Source organism: Phyllostomus discolor, chromosome 6 (assembly GCF_004126475.2).
Source record: "Phyllostomus discolor isolate MPI-MPIP mPhyDis1 chromosome 6, mPhyDis1.pri.v3, whole genome shotgun sequence".
Lineage (NCBI taxonomy): Eukaryota > Metazoa > Chordata > Mammalia > Chiroptera > Phyllostomidae > Phyllostomus > Phyllostomus discolor.
In genome coordinates, this window is record NC_040908.2 from 115,505,431 (window position 1) to 115,530,763 (window position 25,333).

Genomic DNA, 25,333 nt, shown 5'->3' on the forward strand with positions numbered 1-25,333 from the left:
TTTGTGGCACTTCATTCTACCCCTTGGAGTGGAAAGAGACAGGCTTCATTCTAATTGGGATGCAAAGGGCATTCTTCTGTTTCTTTGCAGAATACCATAGTGATAAAGAGTATATTTTAGATTCCAAGTGAACTGAGATTAAAAATCTATCTATCTTTGCTATTTACTGGTTGTATAACTTTTGCACAAGTCGCTAAATGTCAGTTTCCTTATTTGAAAAATGAGGTAATAATATATACCCTAACAGGATTGTAGTAGTATGAAGTGTCCTAATTTACATAAAGTGTTTAATACAGCACTTGGCACATAGAACTCAATATTAGCACATACAATTATTATGTAATGTATATGACCTTATTCCCAACTTTAGTTTCAATTACATTCAAATACAATCTCCTCTATGGATTGTCCAAGAACACTGGGGTGTACTAAAACTGAGAGAGAACCAGTCTAATGAATCCCCTTCCATTATGCCTTCTTGCTGTCACATGGGGTCACTGTGGAGGACCAGATCTGCACAGCCTGAACTTGCCCAATGCCCCAAGCTTGCTGCTGTGAGCCCATCTTGGTCTGTCTGCAGGCAGGCCCACTCTCACCCCTTCTTTGCTCTGCTCTGAATTACAGGGTAGATGGACCGTTTCCAATAGACAGGAGTTTCCCCTGGGTCAGCTGCCTTCTAAATGGCTTCAGCCAATGGGAGACACTAGAGGGAGATTAGGAGAAACTAAGGAGCCAAAGTGTTTCTCCCTCTTCTCCTCTGCCTTAGTCATTCTGGTCAGGTAGCATCTCTTACTTCCTTTTCCTGGTTTGTTTGTTTGTTTGCTTGTTTCTGCCATTGCTAATGTCTAGTCACCCCACAGTGTTCTGCTTGGCTTCTCTGTGCTCTGTCATCTGCATAACAAATTCTGCACATTAAGACTGGGATAATTTCTGTTTTCCTGGCTAGACCCTGACTGGCACACAGTGCTGGACCCCTGCTGGTTTTGTGGGGGACTCCTGCATCAGCTCCATGTTTCCAGCTTTGGCTGCCATGCTTTGATGCCCTTCTACTGCTCTCACAAGTGAGATGCTGAGTCAGGTTCACGGAATCCTGGGGAGCTCCCAGCCTCAGCCCAGCCTGCTGGACCCAGGACTTTTCTACAGCTCTGTGCCCTGTGCTGAGCCAGGGTCACCAGCCATACTCCCTTGCTTTCCTGGTGAATTCTCCTTAGCAAATCTTGTCTAAAATATTTCTACTTTTAAGTTTCTGAAACAGAGTTTGGGGGTTTGGTCTCTCTATCCTCTAAAGGCTCAGAAATCTTTGCAAATTAATCTGTCATCTCCCCAATACCTAGCCCCATATGGCAAAGGTCACAAAATTTTCTATCCAGTTTTTCCCCAGGGTAATGGCTGCCTAGTGCCCTAACTGGTAATTGCATAACTAAGAGAGGCCACTAGCAGAAAGCTCTTCTTAAGGACCTTCTGGTATTGGTTACTGAAGATAAAACTGGAGCTCAGCAACAACCTCCTCCTTTCTTCTCACACTCACTGTTCAACTACACACTCCTCTGTGGTACCACAATTCTCTGTTTATGCATCTGTTATAGCACCTGATGCTTTATTTATAATTGTGCGTATGTGTGTATGTTGAAAAACCTGAAAACCCTTTAAAAAAATTATGGACACTTTCCAAAATTGTAAGACTGCAACTCAATTCCTGTACCTCCAGATGATATTCCCTTCTGCCTTCACACCACTCACTTGGAGATCAGCTACTTAAAGCCATACACTCAGTACTTGCAAAGGTAATGGCTAAGGATTTTCTTTCCATTTTCTGTAGGAGACATTTCTAGATAAGGAGACATTGAGTAAACTTGTCCAAGATTTTCCAGCTAGTTAAGTGGTCTAATTTAGAGTTGCACCCAGATCTATGCAAAGCCAGGGTGGCCTTTTTCTGCTCCCCAGGCTGCCTTTACTGGAATGTGCAGGAATGTGATTTACCTGTATAGCTAAGGGGTGGAAGGTGGCTGCCTGAAAGCTATTATTGGACAGGGAATACTGCTTTGGAGAAAGTTGTTCTATATAAAATGGAAAATGGGAAAAAGAAAAACAAAACATATACCACAGATTTCTACCAGGTAGTGGCTGAAAGCCTTCACAATGGAATGGTACAGGTGTATACTGTCTTTTAAGATTTTAATCCTCTTTTAAGTGTTTTTTTTTTAGGTCAATTGATTTTTTTTTCTCCCTGAAAAGCTGTTTGAGTACCATCTGTCACTCACTAAATTCTAAGGCAGGTTCACAGCAGCTGTCTCAGGAAAGTGTCCTTTGCCTGTCACTTCCCATATCCGTCTGTCATCACAGGATGTTGCTCAGAGCGGGGATCTGGTACCCTTCCCACTGCGAGCTCTCTTATCCATGTCTTCAGTCTTACCTCACTCATTCCCTTCTCTACCCACCTGTCCACTGGTGCAGACTTTACATCAGGCTGTGGGTTGGAGAAATAATCACTCAGCCCTTCCCTCACCCATTCATTCATTTGTTCCATACACTCTTCCTAAGTTCTGGAGGTATACGCTGTCCATGGAGCAGACAAACTTGGACACACTCAATTCTGGTGGCATACTCTAAGAATCTTCACAAATATAACCATAACAGAAAGTGGGAGTGCTTGGGAGGGAAGAACTTGCCCAGCTCTGCCTACAGGAGAGGAGGAAGATGTTATTAAGGAAGAGAATTTCAAGTTCACCTTGAGAAATGAATTAGACATTCCCCTTGTGCTGATGGAGAGAGGGAAGTGGATGCAGGTGAAGGAAAGACACTGCAGCCAACATTGGAGGTGTGAGAGAGTCTGGGGTAATCAGGAACCCTTCTTCACCCCCATGTGGGAGCAGGAGGTAAGTGTACAAGGACTTTTGTGAGAGCAGCTCCATGCCAAGCTGAGGAGGCTGAACTTAGTCCCATAAACAGAAGAATGCCATCAGAGTTTTAGGCATGATGCCATGCCTGAACTGCTAGAGAGGAGCACTTTCAAGGGACCTTGGGGTCCAGCTATCTCCTTAGCCTACATCATTTTTGCTGTCTGGAATTCCTGCTCTCTGTCAGTCATGTGACTCAGCACATTGAAGAGTAGTCAATCGGGGCAAGATCCTGAACCTCATTCCTTGCAGCTGCAACATCTGCGTTAAGAACAGATGCCTGGACCCATATCTCTTTCAGGCATGGCCAAGCATAGGCTAAGAGTGAGTTTGGTCCTCAGCATAGCTTTTATAAGAACTGGCTTTCTAGCTTCAGTTTCAACTATCCCCTATGAGGTTTTTTCCATTTCTGTGCTTTTTATCAGCAACAATCTCCTCTAAGAATGCTCTTCTTTCTACAAATTCTTCAGGTTCATATGAAGTTTCCCAACTTAGCCTAAAGGGTGTGATTGTGTTCTTCTTTAAGCTCTCAGAATACTTTACCCTGTGAAGGTCACTTCTGCCTGGAGAGTCATGTGTAACAGAGAAGTTTAGTCTTGCCTGGAATACAAACTCCAAGCACCAGCACTACCACCTATGTGTTTCCTGAACTCAGGCAGCACCTGGCTTTTAGCAGCTTTATAAAAACTGTGCAGTGACATGAGCACAGACCCAGGAGCCAGTCGGGGCTGGGTTCCAGTGCTGACATTAGCACCTAAGTGTCATTTATCACTAAGTCAATATTTTTTTAAATGCCTTTTTATCCTCACCGAGGACATGCTTAGAGAGGGGAAAAGAGGGAGAGGAGAAAGAAAAAAACACTGATGTGAGAGAGAAAAATCCATCAACCAGTTGCCTTTTCTACGTGCCCTGATTGGGGTGGGTTGATGGGGGGAACCCACAATCTAGTCATGTGCCCCAACTAGGAATCAAACCTGTGACTTTTTGGCTCACAAGCTGATGATCCAAGCAACTGAGCCATACTGTCCAGGGCTAAATTAAATAATTTAACCTTTCTGAGTTATGTACATCCTTGACAGATTAGAGATCCTGGAGGTAAGGCACCCAGCCTAGGCCCAAGGACATAGGAGGTGCTCCATAGTGGTGTCTACTAATAAATGCCCTTTCTTTTCCTTCTCTCCTCTTTGTCCCTTGCAACACAGGCGTTTGTGTTTTTCTGATACACTAGATGCCTGTAGGACAAATACATCTAAAGATCAAAAATCCCAATACACTAGATTACAGAACTCTCACAGACCCCCTCCAACCCCATGAAAAATGATTCCAGGGAACAAAAATACATAATCAAAGGGAGAGACAAGTGTCACACAAAATTGCCATCTCAAAATAAGAGTCTAGCCATACTGCATTCTTCCCCATAATCACTTTGTGGAAACATGTACAGCACTGCATCGAGCCTGGAGTACATTATGAACTCCTGCAGACACAGAAATTTTGTGAGCTGTAGGTTGCAGGAACCCACAGAGCTGGGAAAGCAGAGGTTTAATGGTATTTTAAATGTTTTGACTATACAGAAGGCAGAAGCTGCAGTCTAATCATTTTCAGAATACTTGATGTGCTGTAAGCAACTGTGGGTTCTGTGCCCCCTCCCCAGCACTCTGGGGAAAGTTCAAGGGAAGGAAAGAGGCTTGTAAGTATATGGAGCTTTTCTTTGTCTGGTGCTTTTCTTCAGTTACTTCCTTTAACCCTCCCAGGGGCCCTGGGAGGTAGGTGTTCTGAGTTACACCTCTGGGCCTGGAATGTAATTGATGCCCTCAGTCCTGTCTCCTGCTGTGATCCCTTAATGGTCACCCCACCACACATTCCCTGGAGTTTTCACAGAGTGCCTGAACATTAGAATGTGAGTGTCTCAAGTTATAATAACACTGCTCCTAAATTGACTTTCATTTATATGTTAAAATTAAATTATTTACTATACCTGTATTCATAGCATTATTCAAAATAGCCAACCTGTGCAAGCACCTCAAGTGCCTATAGATGAATTTATAAACAAAATGTATATATATACAATGGAGTATTACTCAGCCTTAAAAAGAACAGAAATTCTAACACACACTGCACTGTGGATCAACTTTGAAGACATTATGCTAAGTGATATAAGCCAGTCACAGAAGAATAAGCCTAATATTCTATGATCTCATTTATACAAGATACCTATAGCAGTCAGATTTAGAGAAACAGAAAACAGAATGGTGGGTGCCAGGGGCTAGGAGGAAGGGACAAGGGGAGTTGTTTAATGGGTAGAGATTTTCATTTTGCAAGATGAAAAAAATTCTGGGGATTGTTTACACAAAAATATAACTATACATAACAACACTGAACTGTGCACTTAAAAATGATTAAGGTGGTAATGTTTGTGTCATGTGTATATTATACTTTTTAAGAAACTAAATAATTCCAAGCTGTGGCACTTTATTGTGTAAAGATAATTTACTGAGACAATAGTTGCATTTCATTTCCTCTGAAGTGGAAAATGGACAGAGAGAACTGGAGCTGATAGCCTCACTCTGAGGAAGAGGCCAAAACTGCTTGTTTCCTCACCCCAGGGAGACCTACCCTTCCTGACTTTTGTGAGAACCAGTCCTTCAAGGTGATTATACTCATTGTTTATACAAAGAACCAAAAGCTGTGCGGAGGAGGAGGACCTTAAAGTGAAGGCTCAGTATCCCATCTTTGCACACCACAGGGTCAAGGGTTCACACTGAAATCCCATAGTCTGTGTCTGCTTAGGTCAGTCCTGCCAAACTCACTTTCTCTTCTGAGCCAGACTAATGCTATTATCCTCCCTCTGCTCAAGTAAACCTAGATCATTCTCTTCCAGGAACCACTCCAGAATAAGTTTCTTGCCATCGATTAATGGGAAGAAATAAAGTATGTGAAAATATTTTGTATAATGTATACTGGCACAAAATGATGGATATTATTGCTTTTTTATTTTTTAAAAAGTCTTTTAGAGTTGAGTTGTAATGGGGTACAAGGAAAGGAAGAGTCAGAGACAAAATTAGAGAGGAAGAGGGAAGAGAAGATTCTAAAAGGCCATGAAGGCAGGAGGCAGGTCTGGGTCTGCAAGTTCCAGGTATCCTGGGAAATCCTCAGCCTTTCACATGAAAAAAGAATTGCTGGCATCTGAAATGTCACAAGGCTCTAGGTTGCTACCTTTCTGAAGCACAGCTAACGTGCTCTGAAGTTCTGAAGGCTCTGCCCAAAGCCTGTACTCTGTGTAAGACTGCTGGGAGCTTTGCAAGCCCTTAGGGCTACAAACTTCAATATTTATTGACATTGGGTTTTTTATCAGCTTCATGAGATCAAAGTTGTGTTTACAATTACAGTCAAAGTTGTGTTTAATTTGATTTAAAAAATTAAATGAGGTAACATTTTTGATATATTTGACTCTATGGGCATACATTCATAACCACTAAAATTTATTATTAACAAATTATTTGCCCTGGCTGGTGTGGCTCAGTGGATTAAGTGCTGGCCTACAAACCCGAGAGGTCATCTGTTCGATTCCCAGTCAGGGCACATGCCTGGGTTGCAGGCCAGGTCCCTAGTTGGGGGCATGTGAGAGGCAGTCATGTACTCTCATACATTGATGTTTCTCTCCTTCTCTTTCCCCTCCTTTCCCCTCTCTCTAAAAAAGTAAATAAATAAAATATTTTTAAAAAACAAATTATTTGATACACCTTCCTATTGATCTTCCTAATGCACCTTAAGTTTTTATACTCCCTCTGCTCTAAGTATTCAGGAGCCTCCTGCCTCTCAGATGCCCCACTGCACTGGCCCCTCCAGCTCAGATGGACCCCGCCTGAGTGGTTCAGGCTTCTACTTTGATGATAGGTCCCTCAGTGGATTGCTATTCACTCATCTATGTGTTTCTCACCAGCCTGCCCCTCCTGTGTCATTGCATGTAAAGATTCCCTGCTCTAGACCCAGCCAGAGAAACCCCAAGTCTTGTTCTGTCTGTGAAATACCACATAATTTGATAACCCTAGCTCCTACCCTTTCATCCACATTCTATCCAAACACACATTCAGTGGAAGAAGGCAAAGCTTTTAAAGAAAATCAGGGCTCAAATAAGTTGCCCAGTGTCACCCACGGACAGCCAGTAGGAAAGCTAGGAATATAAAACAAAGTTCACATAGCTCCAAAGCTTGTATTCTTGCTTATATAGCAAGCTGCGTCTAGAATCCAGTGCCCTGCACAGTCCTGCAACCAGTGTTGATTCAATAGTTTTGTTTCTTAGAGTGAAATATGTGAGTAATAAAGAATACATATGTATTTTTTACATAGGTAAAAATGAAAGAGTATGTGTCAGGTTCCTGGCTTGTCGCAGGGGGAGGCACACTGGGGTGCAGAGTATAAACGGTCTTCTGTTACCAACTGGTACTGTGACCTTCAGCAAGGCACTCAACCCTCTGGATTTCAGTGATCTCCTCTGCACAATGAGTATTTGTTATTAAACGATCCCTAAGAACGTTTCAAATTTACAATTCCTGTATCCCTAGCCTAGCCAGTTTCTGATGCCCCAAGCCAAGGACAGAGTTCTGACTAGCACAGGGCCCAGAGCACTTTCCCCTAAGCCTTCTGAGCCATGGATGGGTGCTTCTCGGAAACAATGTTGCTTCTGCAGAAAAGGATGGAATTTGTCAGGCTGCCACCCAGAATATCTTCTCTTTCCTCAACTGCAAGAGCACAACAAATCCATCTCTGTCACATAAATATTTCTTCCCTTCTCCCCAGACATAGCAACCTGGTCATTGCGCTGCAGTGACTTTCTATTCTCTCACTCTTCAGAACCCCCGAGAGGGGCCCAGGCATAGCTCAATACTTGTTTTCTGGACATGGTGTAACATCATTTAAGCAATATCTCATCGATGACATTTTAAGTTCATAACCTTCTTCCCTTTCTTCTTTCTCTACTTTCTTTCCTGTTTTCTCTCTTCTTTCCTGCAATTCGTTTATTCTCATACATTTGCCAGGGTAGAGATCCAGGTACTAAAGTCCCTGCCTTTACCATTGTGAGAGAGGGTTAAGGCAGAAATGAGTTCTCACTGCCGGGATGGACAGGGACAGAGGAGGTCGGGGTTAGGCTGTGGCGGGAGCTGTGGGGAGGGCAGGTCGAAAGTTTTCAGGACAATGATTACTGGAATACTGATGTGGTGATAAAAGATAGGGAGGTGTTTTCCAAAGTGGTGACAGGTGCAATGGAATGGTAGGTTGGGTTTTCCAAGATGAGGGTTCAACCTGTACAAAGGCACAGAGGCTGCACCTCTGGAAGAGAAGCACAGTCAACCAGGATAGGAAAAATGGGCTTCATGCATTTACACTAGCTGTGGAGGGTGCAGGGCTGTGCCTCTCACTCCACCCCTCCCCAGGGGGAACAGTTTTGCCTCTAAGTCACTTTCATTTTATATACTTTTCTTTAAAAAAATACACCCATTTATTCTGGTAAAATCATATATGCACCGTATGTGTGGGTGTGTCACAGGAAAGACTGAGGGACTTGACTCACTTTATGTCCCTTGCAGGTAAGAGGAGCCACTTCCCACATTTGTGCTTATCCTGAGGCATGCAGACCAGACATGGGGCCAGATAGGCTATGCCTTATGGCAGGATTTGAACCCAGGTCTCTCATCTCCAATAACCCATTCTTTCAGCTGCCAATTATCAGGTTTAGCACCTGTAGGAGGTGAATTAATGCCTCTGGAATATAGACTCCTCATTAGTATAACTGGAATAAGTACATCTCACATTTTTGTGAGGATTTATGAAGTGATTGCACATAGCCAATAGCTTCCTAATTTATCTTCCTGCACTCACTCCTACTCTCCTCTCACCTGTTTGTCACAGTGATCTTTTCAAAATACAAATCTTTTTTTTTCTTTTTAAAAAATTTTTGTTCAATTTCACTTGTCCTACCATTTGCCTCATTGCTCTCCCTTGCCCTGTACCCCTCTCCCGCTCCCACAGTCATCCCCCATCCTATTGTCTGTGCCCATGAGTCCTCTATTCATGTTCTTTGACTTGCCCCTTCCCCTTATTAGATTCTTTCACCTCCCATCTTCACATGCTTATAGCTCCCATGAGTGTCCTGTTCTTTGTAGAATACTGAAGTTCTATCATGGCCAACAGAGGACTTGACTTACATACTGCACTCTTGCTGTGCTCTTAACAGTTCCTTAAAGGCTTCATGTCCCTCATACCACCAGGCCTTTCAACCCTTCTGCTTCACTCCTTTTCATCTGTCAGAGCCCACTCAACTGAGTCAGCCTTAGGGAAACCTCCCTGGGAGCCCACACCGGCCTCATAAATGTTCACTTGGCACTAGATCATTTTCCTCTGAGCCCTTAACATGCTGTGATCAGATACCGGTTTGATTAATTCTGTCTCCTCACCAATTATAAGGTCCATCATATACAGAGTAAACATATAAGGTTTGTTTTGTTTACCATGGTAATCTTCACTCCTGGTTTAGTGTCAACACATTGTGGACCTTAAATTAATATGATGAATGATGTTCATTAAGTGTTAGGTTCCTTCTGCCTAACAGAGGAGGTGTCAGGAGGCAGTGCTCAGGTGTCTGAGTTTTACGTTGCAGATGGAGAAACTCTTATTTCTTAGCATAAGCCACTGAGGTTACATTGGACAGGGCTGATTCTCAGAGGACAGAATAACATAGACCCCAATATAAAAAGTTTCACCTATAACAAGAGGACTATTACTCACATATTCTGTGTGTTAATTGCATATGGCATGTGGACCAAGCAGAATGAGCAGGAAGAAGCAACGAAGGAGAAGGGGGAGGAGTAAGGAGAAGATAATCAAGTAGAAAGATATCAGGTTTTGTGATAATAATAACTTTAAAAAATAGTGCCCCATTAAGCACTTTGCCTAATTAATAATATGAGGATGCTGATAATAACAACAATAATAGTGAACAGGCATCAATAACATTATTGAATGATTACCACATACCTAGTTTGCTACTAAGTGCTTCATTTTATTTCTGTTACTCTTTGACAACACTCTATGAGATAGGTATAGATTGATATCTCTGTTTTGCAGATGAAGAGATCGAAGCTCAGGGAAGTTAAATAAGTTATTCATTGCCACACAGATACGAAGTGGCAAAGCAAATATTTAAACTGAGATGTGATTACAGAATATGAATGTTTTACCCAGTTTACTGTACTGGATTATCACTTGTGTCTGAGTATATTGACAGGTTTCATAACTTCTCTCAGCTTCAGTTCCCCTTCCTATAACAGAAATTCAAAGCTATCACCTTGCAGAATTCTGTGACAATTAAAAATGCTATTGGATTGGAAAGTGCTTCTTTAACCATAAAGCACTTCAGAGTTGAGGTGCTAGACTTATTGGTGTCACTGATTAAATAAATGTTCAGAAGAACCTGGATAATTTACATTGAAAAAGATGCATCCTTGGAAATAAAAAACAAACTGACAGTGACCAGAGGGGACAGGGGATAACAGCGGAAAGAAGTGGAAAGGGGAAGCAAAGGAACACAAATAGAGGACTCGTGGACAGGACAGTGGGGGAGGGGATTGAGCACAGGAGTAGGGGGAGATGGGGTAGGGGTGAGCCAAAGGGAAAATGCCTAGACAACTAAACAATAATAAATTTTAAAAATTTTAAAAAGAACACTAACAACTGAATAATTAAGAGACCAACAAACTAGTTTTAAAATGGGCAAATTTCTCCCAAGAAGATAAAAAAAAATAATGCAGCCCATATGTTTATATGGTGCTCCCAAGTCACTGGGAATAAAAATAAATAAAAAAAGATTGAAAAGTATATTGTTGCAAGTTTGCTATCTTACTATGTACCAGTTGCCACATCTAACACTTGACATGACTTTGTAAATTGTATTATGTGATATATATGAAAATAATAACATATACATATTTAATTCTTACGCCAATTCTATTGTTATTCTCATTTTGATGGGAAGGAAACTGAGACACAGAGAGGATAAGGAACTTGCTGGCAGCCCCCCAACTAGCTGGTGATGGAAGAAACTTCGAATCTGAGCAGTCCCAGACCTGGCCCTTAATTACTGCCCAGCGCTGCCTCTCTAATCAGCCGAACAACAATTAAGCTGTTAAGATTTTCGACAGAGTGTACAGAAAAAGAGTGCCGTTTATCCTTTTTAATGCAATTCACCTGACACACTTGGAAAACACATTGGATGAACCAATTTATCTTGACAAAGGAGAAGAGTAATTAGTTAATGACAATTGATTTGGGTCTCTGCCATCGGTCCCCAGGAGGCTGATAAATCAGTTGGCTTCCCTCTCCTCCTTGGCCACTCCTTTATTCATAATGAGTCACACCTCCTATGCACATCGTTATCTGGAAGTTATGCCTCCTCTTCTTTTAAATTTGAGCTTAGATCACTATCAGTCTCATCTAGTGAAAGGAAAAGAAAAAAAAACAGTATGAGTAGGACCCACTAAGCTGTTGAATAGAAAAAAAAAGTCCATAAAAACACACTTTTATTTCATTGTCTTCAATCCAACCTTTGCATGCTGTCAGTTCTGTTATTAGCCAGCTGTTTAGTTAACTGAAGTATCGATCTGCCTGTCACACATTCTTTGTCTGTGGGGAATAAGGGAAGGTGCTGACCCTTCCCAGGAAGCAGGGGTGACAGGTCTGTAATTTGATAATCGCTTGTTCAGGAAAGATTTCACTTTGTTCCTTGATGTACATCTCACAACTGGTGTGCCTTTGAGGCCTTTGATAATGCCAACCTTTACCTCCTGAAAGTCTCGGTGTGGGATAAAGGAGGGTAAGGCAAGAACCCATTTCTCTCTGTTTGGCATTCCTTTCATGTTTTCTTACCAGAGATTAGACGCTATCGTGGCTTCAATGAAAAAAAATAATAACCATTTTTTATGATTTGTGGTTTTTGCAGAAAAGGAAAACCAGGCAAATAAACTTTTAGTGTAGGAGGCTAGTCAGTTGTTACAAACTTGAGGAGTAATATTTTAGATGAAGCCAAATGCATATATACAGTAGCTATCAAATTCCCTGTCTTTGGAACAAAAAGAGGCATGCTGTGTTCAGTTTTAAGCTTAAAGCTTGAACAGAGAAAAAGGAAAACATTATTCCTCCTATTACTTTGTGTTCTTAGCACAATAGAATAGAGATGAATGAGCCTGGATTTGTTGAACAGTAGGAATTGTATTCCAACAGTGTGGGGTTTAGTAAAATCCACAAATATGTTTTTATCCTGCATTTTTACCCTGACTGGTAAGCCTCTTGACATTTTAATAAAACTTATCATAGACTGCTGATTGAATTACATTTATCAAACTATTGACAAGGCACTGTAGAATAGGGGGAAATACCCAATTTAGCTGTAGACAATGAATTTTAGCCATTCGATGAATGAGTTGTTTTTTAGTTTTTATAATGATGTTACATGTTGAGCCTCAGTTTCTTTCTCTGACAAAAGTGGACAATAATGGGATGGATAGCAAGCCTACAAAGAACATGAGGTAAGACAGAATGTCAACTCTTTCACTGTGGGAAAATCTCTCTGGGCCCGGACACCCATGATGCAGCACAGCGAGATTCAAGATACCATACCTTTGGCTGTAGTCTGTTTATCCTTTGGAAGAGATGATATAAGTGGGCATCAATGCCACTTTTTAATATCAGCTGTTTTTGGTGACCTCCTTTCCAAGCTGTGTTGGCATAGTGATGGAGGTGGAGAAACAGGAATGACCTCCTGGTTTCCAAGTGGTACCTTATTGATTCAGACATCAGACCCCATTTAATCAACACAGAACAGGTGACTGGCTTGTTTGTGCTTGAGATCATGTTGAAAATCACAGTGACTCATCAGAAAAATTTTGTGGGGCTGCTACCCTCAGATAGGAACTGTGTGTGGGGCAAGCACTGGCTCCTTCATAGACTCTCTGGGGCCCTTAGTTTTTTCCTCTCCCTCACTCCACTTTTTCTTGGCTTCATTTAGCTTTGTTGCTACGAGTGGAGCTCTGTCCAGTTTTGAGCTTATTCCCAGAACCAAAGCCCTCCAGGATACAACTTCAATAGTTGACCCTCAGTTTCATATACTCAGCTTAGACATAGCACATGTTCCATGATCTCTCCTTTGTTCCTCAACCCAGAGGAATGCCACTGGTTCTTGCCCTGGGGTGAGTGATCACCACTTGTGTGTCCCAGGCTACAAGGCAGACTAGGTTCCATATGTCATATTATTCTTAGCCTCAGCCCACTCCATCTCCTTTTCTTCCAGTTTCTTCTTTAGTGAATGATTCCTCCAGCCTCTGAGACACAAAAGCCAAATACTTGGGAATCAAACTTAGTTCCCAGTCTTCTCAACTTCTAACCACCTGACATGAAGATCTGTTGATTCTATCTCCCTAATACTTCCTCACCTCTCTAGTGCAGGCCAGCAGCTTTTATTGGTTATAATATCACAAAGAATCTTCACTACGTTTCTTGACTATGGTCTTTCCAGATCACTACCTGATTTAAAATGCTTTCTCTGTTTCTCATTATCATCAGGGTAAACCCAAGCCCCTAGGAAGGGTCTATAAGGCTCTCTGTTATTAACCAGTAGACAGATACCCCCAGAGCTTACAGCTTCTCTCCTCACACCTTACTCTTGTGCCAAAAAGCATCTGAGCACAACTCCAAATAAACTCCGTTCTCCCTTCTCTAGATGTCACCTTATGCAGATCTCTTGGCCTAATTATTGTCATTTAAATTTTTATACAGTATGTACTCTTTGCCAGATAGTTCACAAATATTAACTTATTTAATGCTCTTGTTTACACTATAGGGTAGTTTCTGAGGAAACTGGGACACAGAAAAGAGAGACTAAGTAGGTTGCCCAAGGTTATTCATCCAGTGAGTAGCAGAGTAAAAGTATTGAACTTGGGCAGTTTGTCTAGAAATCATTCCTCTTTGCTGCTGTTGTTGTCATCATTTGTCTAAGTGCTACTTAATTTTTAAAAATTAGACCATATATTATTAGTCATAGAGGAAGCTTTTATGAATCATTTTTCTCACAATATTTCAAGGTTCAGTGCCCATTCTTCTATATTTTCATATCTTTGTGTCTATATCTATCACTCAAAACATTACCTAGTGAAATCATAATTATCCTTTTACCTGCCCCTTCACACACATCTATTAGACTGTGAATGCCTTGAAGGCAAGGATATTATTTTATCAAATGTTGTTACCCTGAACATATTCCAGGTAAACTCTCCACGGTAGGTCCTCAGTCAATGCACCAAGCCCTTTCCTATCCATGGTTTATGTGTTATCGCATGTTAGCCTCACAATAACTGCATGGTTATTCTAGTCTCACCAAGGAGCACAGTGACTCCAGCATGATCACTCTAACCTTTCATTTTATTTCAAATTCATCAGAAGACTCAACTAAGTTCAGAATGCAATATGTAAATTTTAGTTATTACAAAGTGGTATTTTATACTTACATTTTAAGCTAGTTTTGAATTTCTATTTGTTACAACTAACAATTTAATTTGGTGGTTTTTAGTGTACATACCAAATATGACAATTTTATTTTTTTTACTTTTTTTCATTTTAATTGTTGTTCAAGTACAGTTTTCTGTCTTTTACTCCCATCCCAGCCCACCCCCAGTACTCCCCATCTCCCTCCCATTTCCACACCCCCTAGTTTTTGTCCCTGTGTCCTTTATACTGGTTCCTGTAAACCCTTCCCCTTTTCCCCTGAAATTCCCTCCCCTCTCCTCTCTGGTCATTGTCAGCCTGTTCTCTATTTCAGTGTCTTTGGTTATATTTTGCTTGTTTGTTTTGTTGTTTAGGTTCCTGTTAAAGGTGAGATCATATGGTATTTGTTTTTACTGCCTGACTTATTTCACTTAGCATGATGCTTTCCAGCTCCATTCCTGCTGTTGCAAAGGGTAGGAGATCCTTCTTTCCTTCTGCTGCATAGACTTCCATTGTGCAAATGTACCATACTTTTTTTATCCATTCATTTACTAACGGGCACTTAGGTTGCTTCCAACATTTGGCTATTATAAATTGTGCTGCTATGAACATTGGGGTGCATAGGTTCTTTTGGGTTGGTGTTTCAGCGTTCTTAGGATATAATCCTAGCAATGGAATTGCTGGGTTAAAAGGCAGATTGATTTTTAGTTTTGTGAGAAAATTCCATACTGTTTCCCCATAGTGGTTGTACCAGTCTGCAATCCCACCAACAGTGCACTAGGGTCCCCTTTTCTCCACAACCTCTCCAACACTTCTTGTTTGTTTATTTGTTTATGATGGCCATTCTGACTGTTGTGAAGTGGTATCTCATTGTGGTTTTAATTTGCATCTCTCTGATAGCTAGCAATATTGAGCATCTTTTCATTTGTCTCTGGATCCTCTGTATGACAGTTTTAAACAAAAGAAAAAACTAAGGGATTTTAACTTCTCCAAACTCACCATAATTAAAATGATCACTTCTCATACCAGAAATTATTTAGAAAAGTATTTACCACAATATGACTCTCAAATTTAGCTGTCTGAGTTTAAACTGGATGTTATAGAGATTCTCTCCTTTTCTTTCCTTCAGTGGTTTTTGAGTTTCCATCATTACTGGAAGCACTGTGTGGAGATATACAGCCTTTGAGCCACACAGACTTGTAGTGAAGGTACAACACATGCACACATACCTCTCAAGGTAATTAACATGTGTGAATAAATTCAGGATTTTCATGGAGTCTGGGATCTGTTACCTTACCTGGATCTCTAGGACTTAGGAAAGGTAAGTAGAACAGGAAGGAGTTGGATGAGGTAAACTCAGACTTCAGTGTGTACCCAAGTTCTTAGAGCTGGAAAGTAGCAGACAGACTCTTGGGCTTGTCACCACGGTTCAGTGCTCTTCACATCCTTTGTTCTGTGAGAAGTCAACTTTTTGTAAAAGTAGACATTCCAATGTTCCTTCACTAAGGTGCTCCAAATCAAATTTGGCTAGAAATAAGAAAATTAATTATAATTAATGGAAGGAAATCTATAAGTATATCTTGGCATCCTATGTGTCAAGCTCCTACTTGCTCCTACTTATAGATGTCCACATGTAAAGGATGTTGCAGGTTAATATCACAGAGGCAGTTCAGTGTCATGCTGTCATATCCAAACTGAGGGCCCTCAATCACATGCCCCATCACTGCCTCACCCTACCACCTCCTGCCCTCACACACCTAAGTCAGGCCAGTTCCTCTTTCATCATACAAATTGTGATATATCCATACAATGGACCTCTACTCAATAATCAGAGTGAATGAACTACTGAAACACACAGCAACATGAATTATATGTTAGTAAGTGGATTATACTAGGGAAGTGGAAAAGACCAGATTCAAAAGGCTACATTATTCTAGTTATATGGAATGTCTTCATTCTGGAAAATGTAAAATTAAATGGACAGAAACATCAATGATTGTCAGAAACTAGAGGTGGGGATACAAGTAGGCAATAAAAGGATGCAAGGGAAATTTGAGGGATGATAAAATTGTTCTATGTCTGGACTGTGTGTGGTTACATGACATTGTATTTCCAAAATTAAACCTCTAGAATGGTGAGTGTTACATTTTGTATCTTTGAAAAAATATCCTGCCCTGTCTGGCGTAGCTCAGTGGATTGAGCGTGGGCTGCAAACCAAAGTGTCGCAGGTTCGATTCCCAGTAAGGCCACATACCTGGGTTGCAGGCCACGGCCCCCAGCAACTGCACATTGATGTTTCTCTCTTTCTCTCTTTCTCCCTCCCTTCCCTCTCTAAAAAAAATAAATAAACTTATTTAAAAATATCCTAATCCTGTAATTTGATGTGTGTCAAAAAATCTCTACGATAAGTTTTTCAGTTTGACCTCAAATACCCTCTATTGCTTCCCAGGGATTTCTTACTAAGTCATTTTTATTGTGAACTCTGAGAGGAGCTACTTTCCTTTTAAGGTACAGTCTCTGCAGAGATCCTCAGGGTAGAGTGAATTTAAAGCTGTCCTAAACTCTGAGGCAGTAGTTTTTACACTTTGGTGTATATTAGAAGAAACCCCTGGAAGACTTGTTACAATGGTCAAGGTTCCAGATATTCTAATTATATAGGTCTGAATTATATAAGCAAGGTTTGGGAATCTGTTTTTTGGAATACACACACACACACACACACACACACACAAGATTGCATCACGCTGAGACAACCACTGCCAGAGGACCACAAAGGGGAAATAAGCTAGATAATTTCATTTATTAAATAAGGTTTAATAACCCTGGTGTGGCTCAGTAGATTGAGCACTGGCTTGCAAACCAAAGGATCACTGGTTCAATTCCCAGGCAGGGCACAGGCTTGGATTGCAAGCCAGATCCCTAGTGGGGGTGCACTAGAGGCAACCACACATTGATGTTTCTCTCCCTCTCTCTCTCCCTCCCTTCCCTCTCTCTAAAAATAAATAAATAAACTGTTAAAAAAAGAAATAAGGTATAATCATTTGAAGACCATGGCTTTCACTCCAGGGTCTTCCTAGCCCCAAGTGACAGTGTCTACCTTCCTCTACCTCACAGGTGGGCTCAGCTAAGAGAACCAGCAAGAGACAGGGCTGTTTACTTTTCCCAGTCTTAGCCCCTCACTTCTGCTTCCTGGTTCCTCTCTGAGAGCTTCCCCTCTCTGCATTGCTTTTTAAAAAGAGAGGGAGAGAGATAAACTTGATGCAAGAGAGAAGCATAGGCTGGCTGCCCCCCACAGGTTCTCAGACCAGGAATCAGTAGTGCCTGGCCAGGGGAACAAACCCAAAATCCAGGCATGTGCCCTGACCAGGAATCAAACCCACAACTTTTTGTGACTGGATGATGCTCCAAACCACTGAGCCTCACTGGCTGGGACTGCCTGAGAGCTTTTTATCCCTTGAATAGCTGATGTGAAGATTATAATTTTCCCCTGTGCATGGGTCTGTGGCCTCATTGTGCCCCTCAAAGCCAACCATATTAGAATACAATAAGTCTAATATGCATAATAGAGGGACCTATATGTAACCAGAGTTCCTCATATTCCAGGAAGGAAAAACAAATCCAGGGCAGAAATAAGTCATGCAAATCCTTAGTCTTGTAGTTCAAAAAGGAGAAAGTAGAGTCTTTATAATGAGAGCAACATACGCTTATATCCTGACTCTGTCTCTGGCTATTCATGTGACTTTGGGGAAGTCATTTAAACTTGAACCTCAATATTTTTAATAATGAAGATAATAAAATCCACCTTCTAAGAATTGTACATAAGTTTCGGGAATGACACATGGTTATTTTTTTCTTTCTTTCCTATACTTGTTTTTATTGAGACATAACTCATGTATAGTAAAACACATGGATTTTAAGGGCACAGCTTGATGATTTTTCATAAAGTAAACACAGCCATGGAACCTCCACCACATAAAGACAGAGAACATTTCTGGCACCCCAGAAGGCTCCAATCTGTCCCCTCCCAATGACTAGCCATTCTTCTGACTTATGTCACCAGAGATTATATTTCCAACATGTAGTTTTTTGATAGATATCAGTGTTATTTTTATGACACAGTAGGACAAATGCCACTAAATCACAAGCAGATGCTTCTTAAACAATGACCCCATTGAGGAGCTTGGGAAAAGATATCTGGAATCAGTAACACATTACAGGATGCATAAATCACTCTGGGATATCTTCACTGTGAGAGGACGGGTGTTAATGCTGGGTCCATGAAGGCAAAAATGTGTTCACTCTGCTATGAATCCATGTGGAAGTGAAATATTCACTTGGTGAAATATTATATCTGACACCTGAATGATGAAAGCATCAAAGTTCATGTAGATCACTGAAGAAGACAGACAGACAGATGCAAACTTTACTGAAGAATATAAGGTGATTTATGTGATGTGGCATGTAAAATTGCCATGTACGGTTAACAGCCTATTCTAAACCTACACCCGCAGAGCTTTCATGTTCAGTCTCAATTTTACCTCCCCAATTAGAATCTAAACCATTCTTTTCTTCTTTCATCCCCTAACTACTGCCCTCCCATTGGCCCATTGTAGCAGCTTCTTATATGGTCCATCTTAAGTCAACCCACCCTGTCCCCAGGATGATTATTCTCAAAACATATCAAATCATATTATCCTCTTCTTGAGAACGAATGGCTACATTTATTTTCAAGTTAAATTCCAATTTGAATATGATGTATATGGTCTTTTTTTAACTCTCCTCTGACTACTCCTTTCCTGGTGCAATTATTTGTGAATATCATCCTCCAAGCTTATAGCCACACAAAGAACTTTGAGACAATGACTATAAAATGTTTCATAAAGGTTTGTTGTTCTTAAGATAGAGATCTCAAGGTATAACTGGAATAAATTAGACCCACAAACTAAAAAAAAAAAATAAAACAACTCTTTTCCATTCTCTCTAAACTAACCCTGTGCCATGATTTCCTGCTCTTTCAGGCTTCCCTAACTGTTCCCTGACATGCCCTTTCTGTCCCTAAAAGAACTCCAATCCTATGTCAAATCCATGACAACTGTCACTTACCTGCTGAACCTTCTTCCACCCAGTACCCTCTTAACAGGCAGAATCAATGACTCTCTCCACTGTACATTTCAAGGCGTTATTTATATAAATAAGTCCTTTGTCATGCAGTGCTGTATTTAGCTGGCTATATACCTGAGTATCATTGTATAAGCTGGATCAGTGTGAGGTGTGTGGCAAGTATAGGACAGGGCAGGAAGCTAGGAACAATCTGTACCATGTTAAAGGGACTGACCTACCCATGGGAGCTGACCACCAAATCTCAGGTTCCAAAGGTAGGTGGCAAGGATCTTAAATTTCATCTCATAATGAGGCTTGGCATCACTCCCTGAGGGGTTTTAATAAAGGGTGGGAAACAGCAGCCAGGATCTCGTGGTAGAGATGTGTGGTAGGCAGAATCCTAAGATGTCCCCCATTATTTTCTTCCCCTTCCCCTGGTATGCACACCCAGCACAGTCCCCTGTCATGATGAAGTTATGTTCTATGCACAGTTGGCCTTAATATGAGATTACTAGGGTGGGCCTAATCTAATCACATGAGCCCTAGGAAAGAAAAGAGATTTCTCTGGCTGGTCACACAAAGGGATGTCAGAGAGACTGGAACCATGAGTGGGATTTGGCATGAGGAGGTTCCCCACTGCTGAGCCAAAGGGGATCAGATGGCAGAGATCTGAGAGCAGCCTTGAGGGGCTTAGAGTAGTCCTCAGCCAGCAACTGGAAAGACAATGGGGGCCTCACTCATTCTGGGTTTGCAAGAAAATGAATTCTTGCAACAATCTGAATAAGTTTGGAAGTGGATCTTTCCCTCGATAAGGAAGCCGCTGGCTAACACCTTGATTTTAGCCTGTGAGACCTAAGAACAGGATTCAGCTAAAATAAAATGTGCTAAGCGCTTAACTCACAGAAATAGGGAGATGCAGCACTTAAGTTTGTGGTAAATTGTTATGCAGTCATAAAAAACAAATACAAGATGATATTTGCGGCCAAGTATTATGAGAATTTTGTTGATTTCCATGAGTTACCCAGATTGGTATAACCCTGAGCTAGAAAGCTGCAGAGAGGACGGGGACGTGATGAGTCCTAGGTGACAGGGGATCTGGCTATGCCTCCAGCTCCACTTTGAGACTGCATTCAGGAGGTGAAAGTGCAATGAAAGTTGAAGAAATAAGGGCAAGTGGGATGGCTTAGCTTGTTGGTTATGGCATACTTAGGATCACTCTAGACACAAGAAAGTTAGATGGGGGCAGCCAGACTAATGCCAGAACCCACCTTCTAGAAATCTTCTCTTTCTGCTCATCTGGGGCTACTCTTGGCTGAGTCATCTGTATAAATGTATTTGGTATGAAAGAGTAGGGAGGGATGAAGAAGGCAGACTGACAATCTTTTCCCCCAACTAAAACGTAACTTGAGAAATCTTCTCTGGAAAATTATACCTCATTCATCTTTGCAGTCTTAGCATCTATAACAAAATCTGGAATAAATAGGATCACACTGTTTATCAGGTGGGAACTCTAGAAATCCCACATGTTGGAGAGTTGAAAGCCTCTAAATGACCCATTTGGCTCTTTCATAATTTACTGTGATTTAATGGGAAGACTCTGAGGTTTGTAGCTGGACAGACATGAGTGCAAGTCCTGGTCACTATTATTAACCTCCCTGAACCTTATTCTGCTGAGTCACTGCTGCATGCTGGGATTTTGAGATGGCCAACACCAAACAGGAAAAAAAACAAACAAACAACAGTCTGTTCATTTGGGACACTTTAGTCAAACCCACAGTGAGCTTTCAAAGTGAGCTGCTGAGTCTGAGTTAATCTAAGAAATGTAAGTAAAATAAGTATGTGGGCTTTTATTGTTTTTTCCTATATTTAAATGGTACTTACATTTAATTTTTTAAGGTGAGGATATAACAGCATGGAAGGAGGGGCTTTAGGACATCAGCCATGGGCATAGCAAGAACACAGCCCCTTACAATGTCTTAGTTTTCACCAAGCTCTTGGCTAGTAGCTTTACTTCCACTAGGTTTGTGAACTTGGCTGAGTTAGCAAATCTCAGAAACTCAGTTTCCTCATCCACAAAGTGGGAGGATTATGCAAATTGTTAGTATGGAAATTAAATAACTTAATATTTGTAAGGTGTCTGGGTGCTGTATAAATTCTAAATAAGTACAGATATCTCATTTTCACTACAACCCATGGAATTAAATATTCCTGTGCCCATTTTGCCAGTGAAGAAATTGGACCTAAGAAAGGAAATAGGAGATTTATATTAAAAGAAAAGTAACCAACCCAAGGTAGCATGCATGTATTTATTAAAAAATCAAAGCCTTGATTAATTTCAAATCATCACACATTAGCTCAATGTGTAGAGAATATATGGCATTGCACAAATTTAATCACACTTGTCTTTCCTAATTGTAATGCTGGAAAATGATACAAACACATTTATTATTGGACTTCATTTAGAAATCCAGATTCTGAAGCACAGCACTAGAAATCAACATCAGTTTCCTCCTGGAGCCCTATGCTGAGCACCTGCAGGAGGAGATGACAATGGGCTGCAGGTAGCTAGCCTGCATAAGTCAAACACCAGGAGACAACACAAAACCCTAAAATTTTTATTCAATGCCCCTTGATAGTATTTCAGTTTCTATGGACATTGGACATAATATTGTGAACTCTGTAAAATGTCAGTCCTCTCACAAATTTTATGTAGAAAAGAGTAGGCTTATTTTTTTTATTTCTTTTGAAATTAACTCACAAGGTTGTTCATATCTGTCATCAGGCCATGTAAGTAAGCCCAATGTTATTTCTGTGTTTCAGACAATTTTCTTAGACCTACTAATGGATAATGCTTATTACATGAAAGTAACAATGATTCCTTACAACTCTCTTGATTTTTATTATCGATGATGCAATTTCTCATACATTATTTCCTGGAGCCTAGAAGCAACCCTGAAATGTAGACTATGTTGTCCCAACTTATAGATGAGGAAACAGTCAGAGAGGTTATATGAATTTTCCAAAGCTACACAGCAGTTAAGGGACAGAGTTAGTTCTGAAGTCCATCCCTGCCAATTTCATTATGCCCAGACAATTAACATTTACTCATTTGTCTATTCACCTATTCTTCCACTTAAATATAATTTGTACTGACAATATCCATAGCAACAATAACTGATCTTTATGTGCCAGGCACCATGCTAAGCACTTTCTCCTGTATTATCTCATTTAATCCAAGCCACCACACTCTGAAGTAGATAATATTATTTTCTCTATTTTATAGATGAAGTAACTGAAGCTCAGAGACATTAAATATCTCACTCAAGATCATACAGCTAGAAGCGAAAAGATCCAGGAATAAGATCATTTTTTTTTTATTTCAGGCTTGTTTCTTTCCTAAGCAGATAACATATTTGCTCATTCATTTATTTACTCGTCCATTCACCAACAGTAGGGCATATGAAGTGAAATGCATTGTGCCAGGAGCTGGGGAGATAGCAGTGATATAATCCTTGTTTCCTGGAGTCATATGGACTAGCATGAATTCAAAAAAGACACGTGGTGATATTGAACTATATTGAATTGGAGTGGAGGGATTCAGATTTGAATTGAATTTAACTGTACTGAACTGAAGCCATGTGTGCTTCTCACTCAGAACTGATGGAATAGAAGTAATCAAGCTCATTTGCACTAGAAATGGTCATGATAAGGAAGTGAGCAACTAACTATTCTAGGACTCTTATGAAAACAAAATGAGACTCATCTGTAAAAGGCAGCAGAGGTAGCTAGGTGGATGTGAGGAAGAACATATGACCCTGTGGTTTGACCTACAAAATCTGGATATTCATTTTGCAAATGGCACCAAGTACTATGCTAATGTTAGCATTATAAATAGTATGTCATAGTCGCTGCTTTCAAAGAGCTCACAGCCTTGAAATGGGCATGTAAAGAGGAAAGTCCACAAGTGTTGTGACTGCAGAATGTCTACAACCCTACCTGGGTTGAGTGTACACTAGAGGCCGGGGCATGGGGCAAGTACGCTGGCATGTTAAATGTGCTGGCATTTACATTTTTGAGAAAATGATAGAAGAAGGAATCAATGTTCCAGCTCTGCTCTGAAAATAACAAGATAGATGATTCTGGTGTCCCAGAAAGAATAAGAGCTTTACAAAGAAAGCATTACTCCATTCCTGGTCTTTCAACTTAGTAGCTAAGTAACTTTGTGCTAGTTAGTTACCCAGAGCCCACATGTCATCATTTGCAAGCCAGGGCCCATGATATCTACTCTAAAACAATTAACAATGATTATGTGCCAGCGTATCAGCAAATTACTTGATGCAAAGGAACAGCTCCCCAAATATTAAATATCATCTCCATTTCTAATCTGCACTAAAAAATTGGCCACCAAGACCCAGAAGATTATTTATTTAGTATTTTCTAAACTATATCTATAAAACAGTGTTCTGGGAAGAAATGCATTTGAAATCAGTGTATATGTGCTCTCATTTAGTGAATGTCAGCATTTAACAGTTCTAGGAAGACCCACATTACAGAAACCTCTTCAAACTTGTTTTCCACAAAGTTTGCATAATTTTTGATCACTGAAATCTTTTGTCCCTGAGTATTTATTAGCATATCTCTGTCCCATCACCCTACTGTTTTTTTTGCTTCACTTATTTGCTTGTCTTATCAATGAATGCATAAATTGCATGAAACTGTTTGGGAAGAACAATGCCACACCCCTCCCTCCAATTTTAATGTTATAATAGTAGAGACAAGATTCTAATACAGATCTTTTTTTTCCCTCAGAAAAATGAATATCCTTTTGGGAATAACTGCTTTTTTTATTTCACCGAGGTCTTCAGTCTTCGGAGCAGATGGCTTTTCTGTCATATATAATTCATTGGTCACAGCACATTCTTAAAAATTTTGTTTCTCTTTTAATACTTTAAAGTGATGGTTATTATTATTATTATTATCTGTATGTCATCAAGGACCCTTTATCTTGAGTTAGATTCAGAGACAGGTGCTCTCTGGAAGTTAATCCCTTTTAAGACCTCATTTGAGAGAGATTCTTAAGGAGACAGGACTCCCATCTCAGTGCAGGAAGATGAGCAGGGCACCCTCCTTTTGCATTTCAACACCTTTATAGCAGAGCTCTTCCACTTTAACTTAACCCATCATCTCCTGGGATTTCATTAAGAACCTTGAGAAATAGGCTGCCTGAGGGCAGCAGAAGTACAACTCAGTTCTCATCCTCATGCTCTGATGTTTTGGGTATGTTGTCAGGAGTAAGTCATGTTACTTCTTTAAAACTTGATTTTTTCACATTCTGAAATTGATGTTATATCTGCTGTTCCTCTTTCACAGGATTGTTTTCAGTATTCAACAAGTTAGAGCACTGAAAACTGCAGAACTCTCTAGAAATCCTAGGAGAGAAAAAAGGCAGTACTACCCTCATGCCCTAAAGAAAATGGAGCAAATTGGGCATCATTCTTGGCCAAGCTCTTGCAGTTACAGATAATCTCTTTTGGCTTCTTGTTAGCTGGTCCAGAGTTTAACTTCTGTGACTTTGAGGCCAAATAGCCGGGCTGTACAAAGCCATCCCCATTTCCCCTCAATTCTCCAACTTGTCATCACAAGATCCTATAAATAAGGAATGTCCAAATTTTTGGCATCTCTGGGCCACACTGCAAGAAGACTTGTCTTGGGACACACATTGAGTACAATGTGACACACACGCACAAAAAAATCTCATAATGTTTTAAGTAAGTTTATGGTGTTGTATTGGGCTGCATTCATAG

General features: G+C 40.6%; 1 long non-coding RNA gene across 1 annotated transcript; it reads left to right on the top strand.

Annotated features, from left to right (window-relative positions):
• The first annotated feature begins 804 nt into the window (after nt 1–804).
• On the top strand, nt 805–25,255 carry LOC118500994. Its single transcript, XR_004903566.1, has 3 exons — nt 805–817; nt 4,252–4,257; nt 25,187–25,255. It is a non-coding gene; the product is annotated as an uncharacterized LOC118500994 (long non-coding RNA).
• The last annotated feature ends 78 nt before the right edge of the window (nt 25,256–25,333 follow it).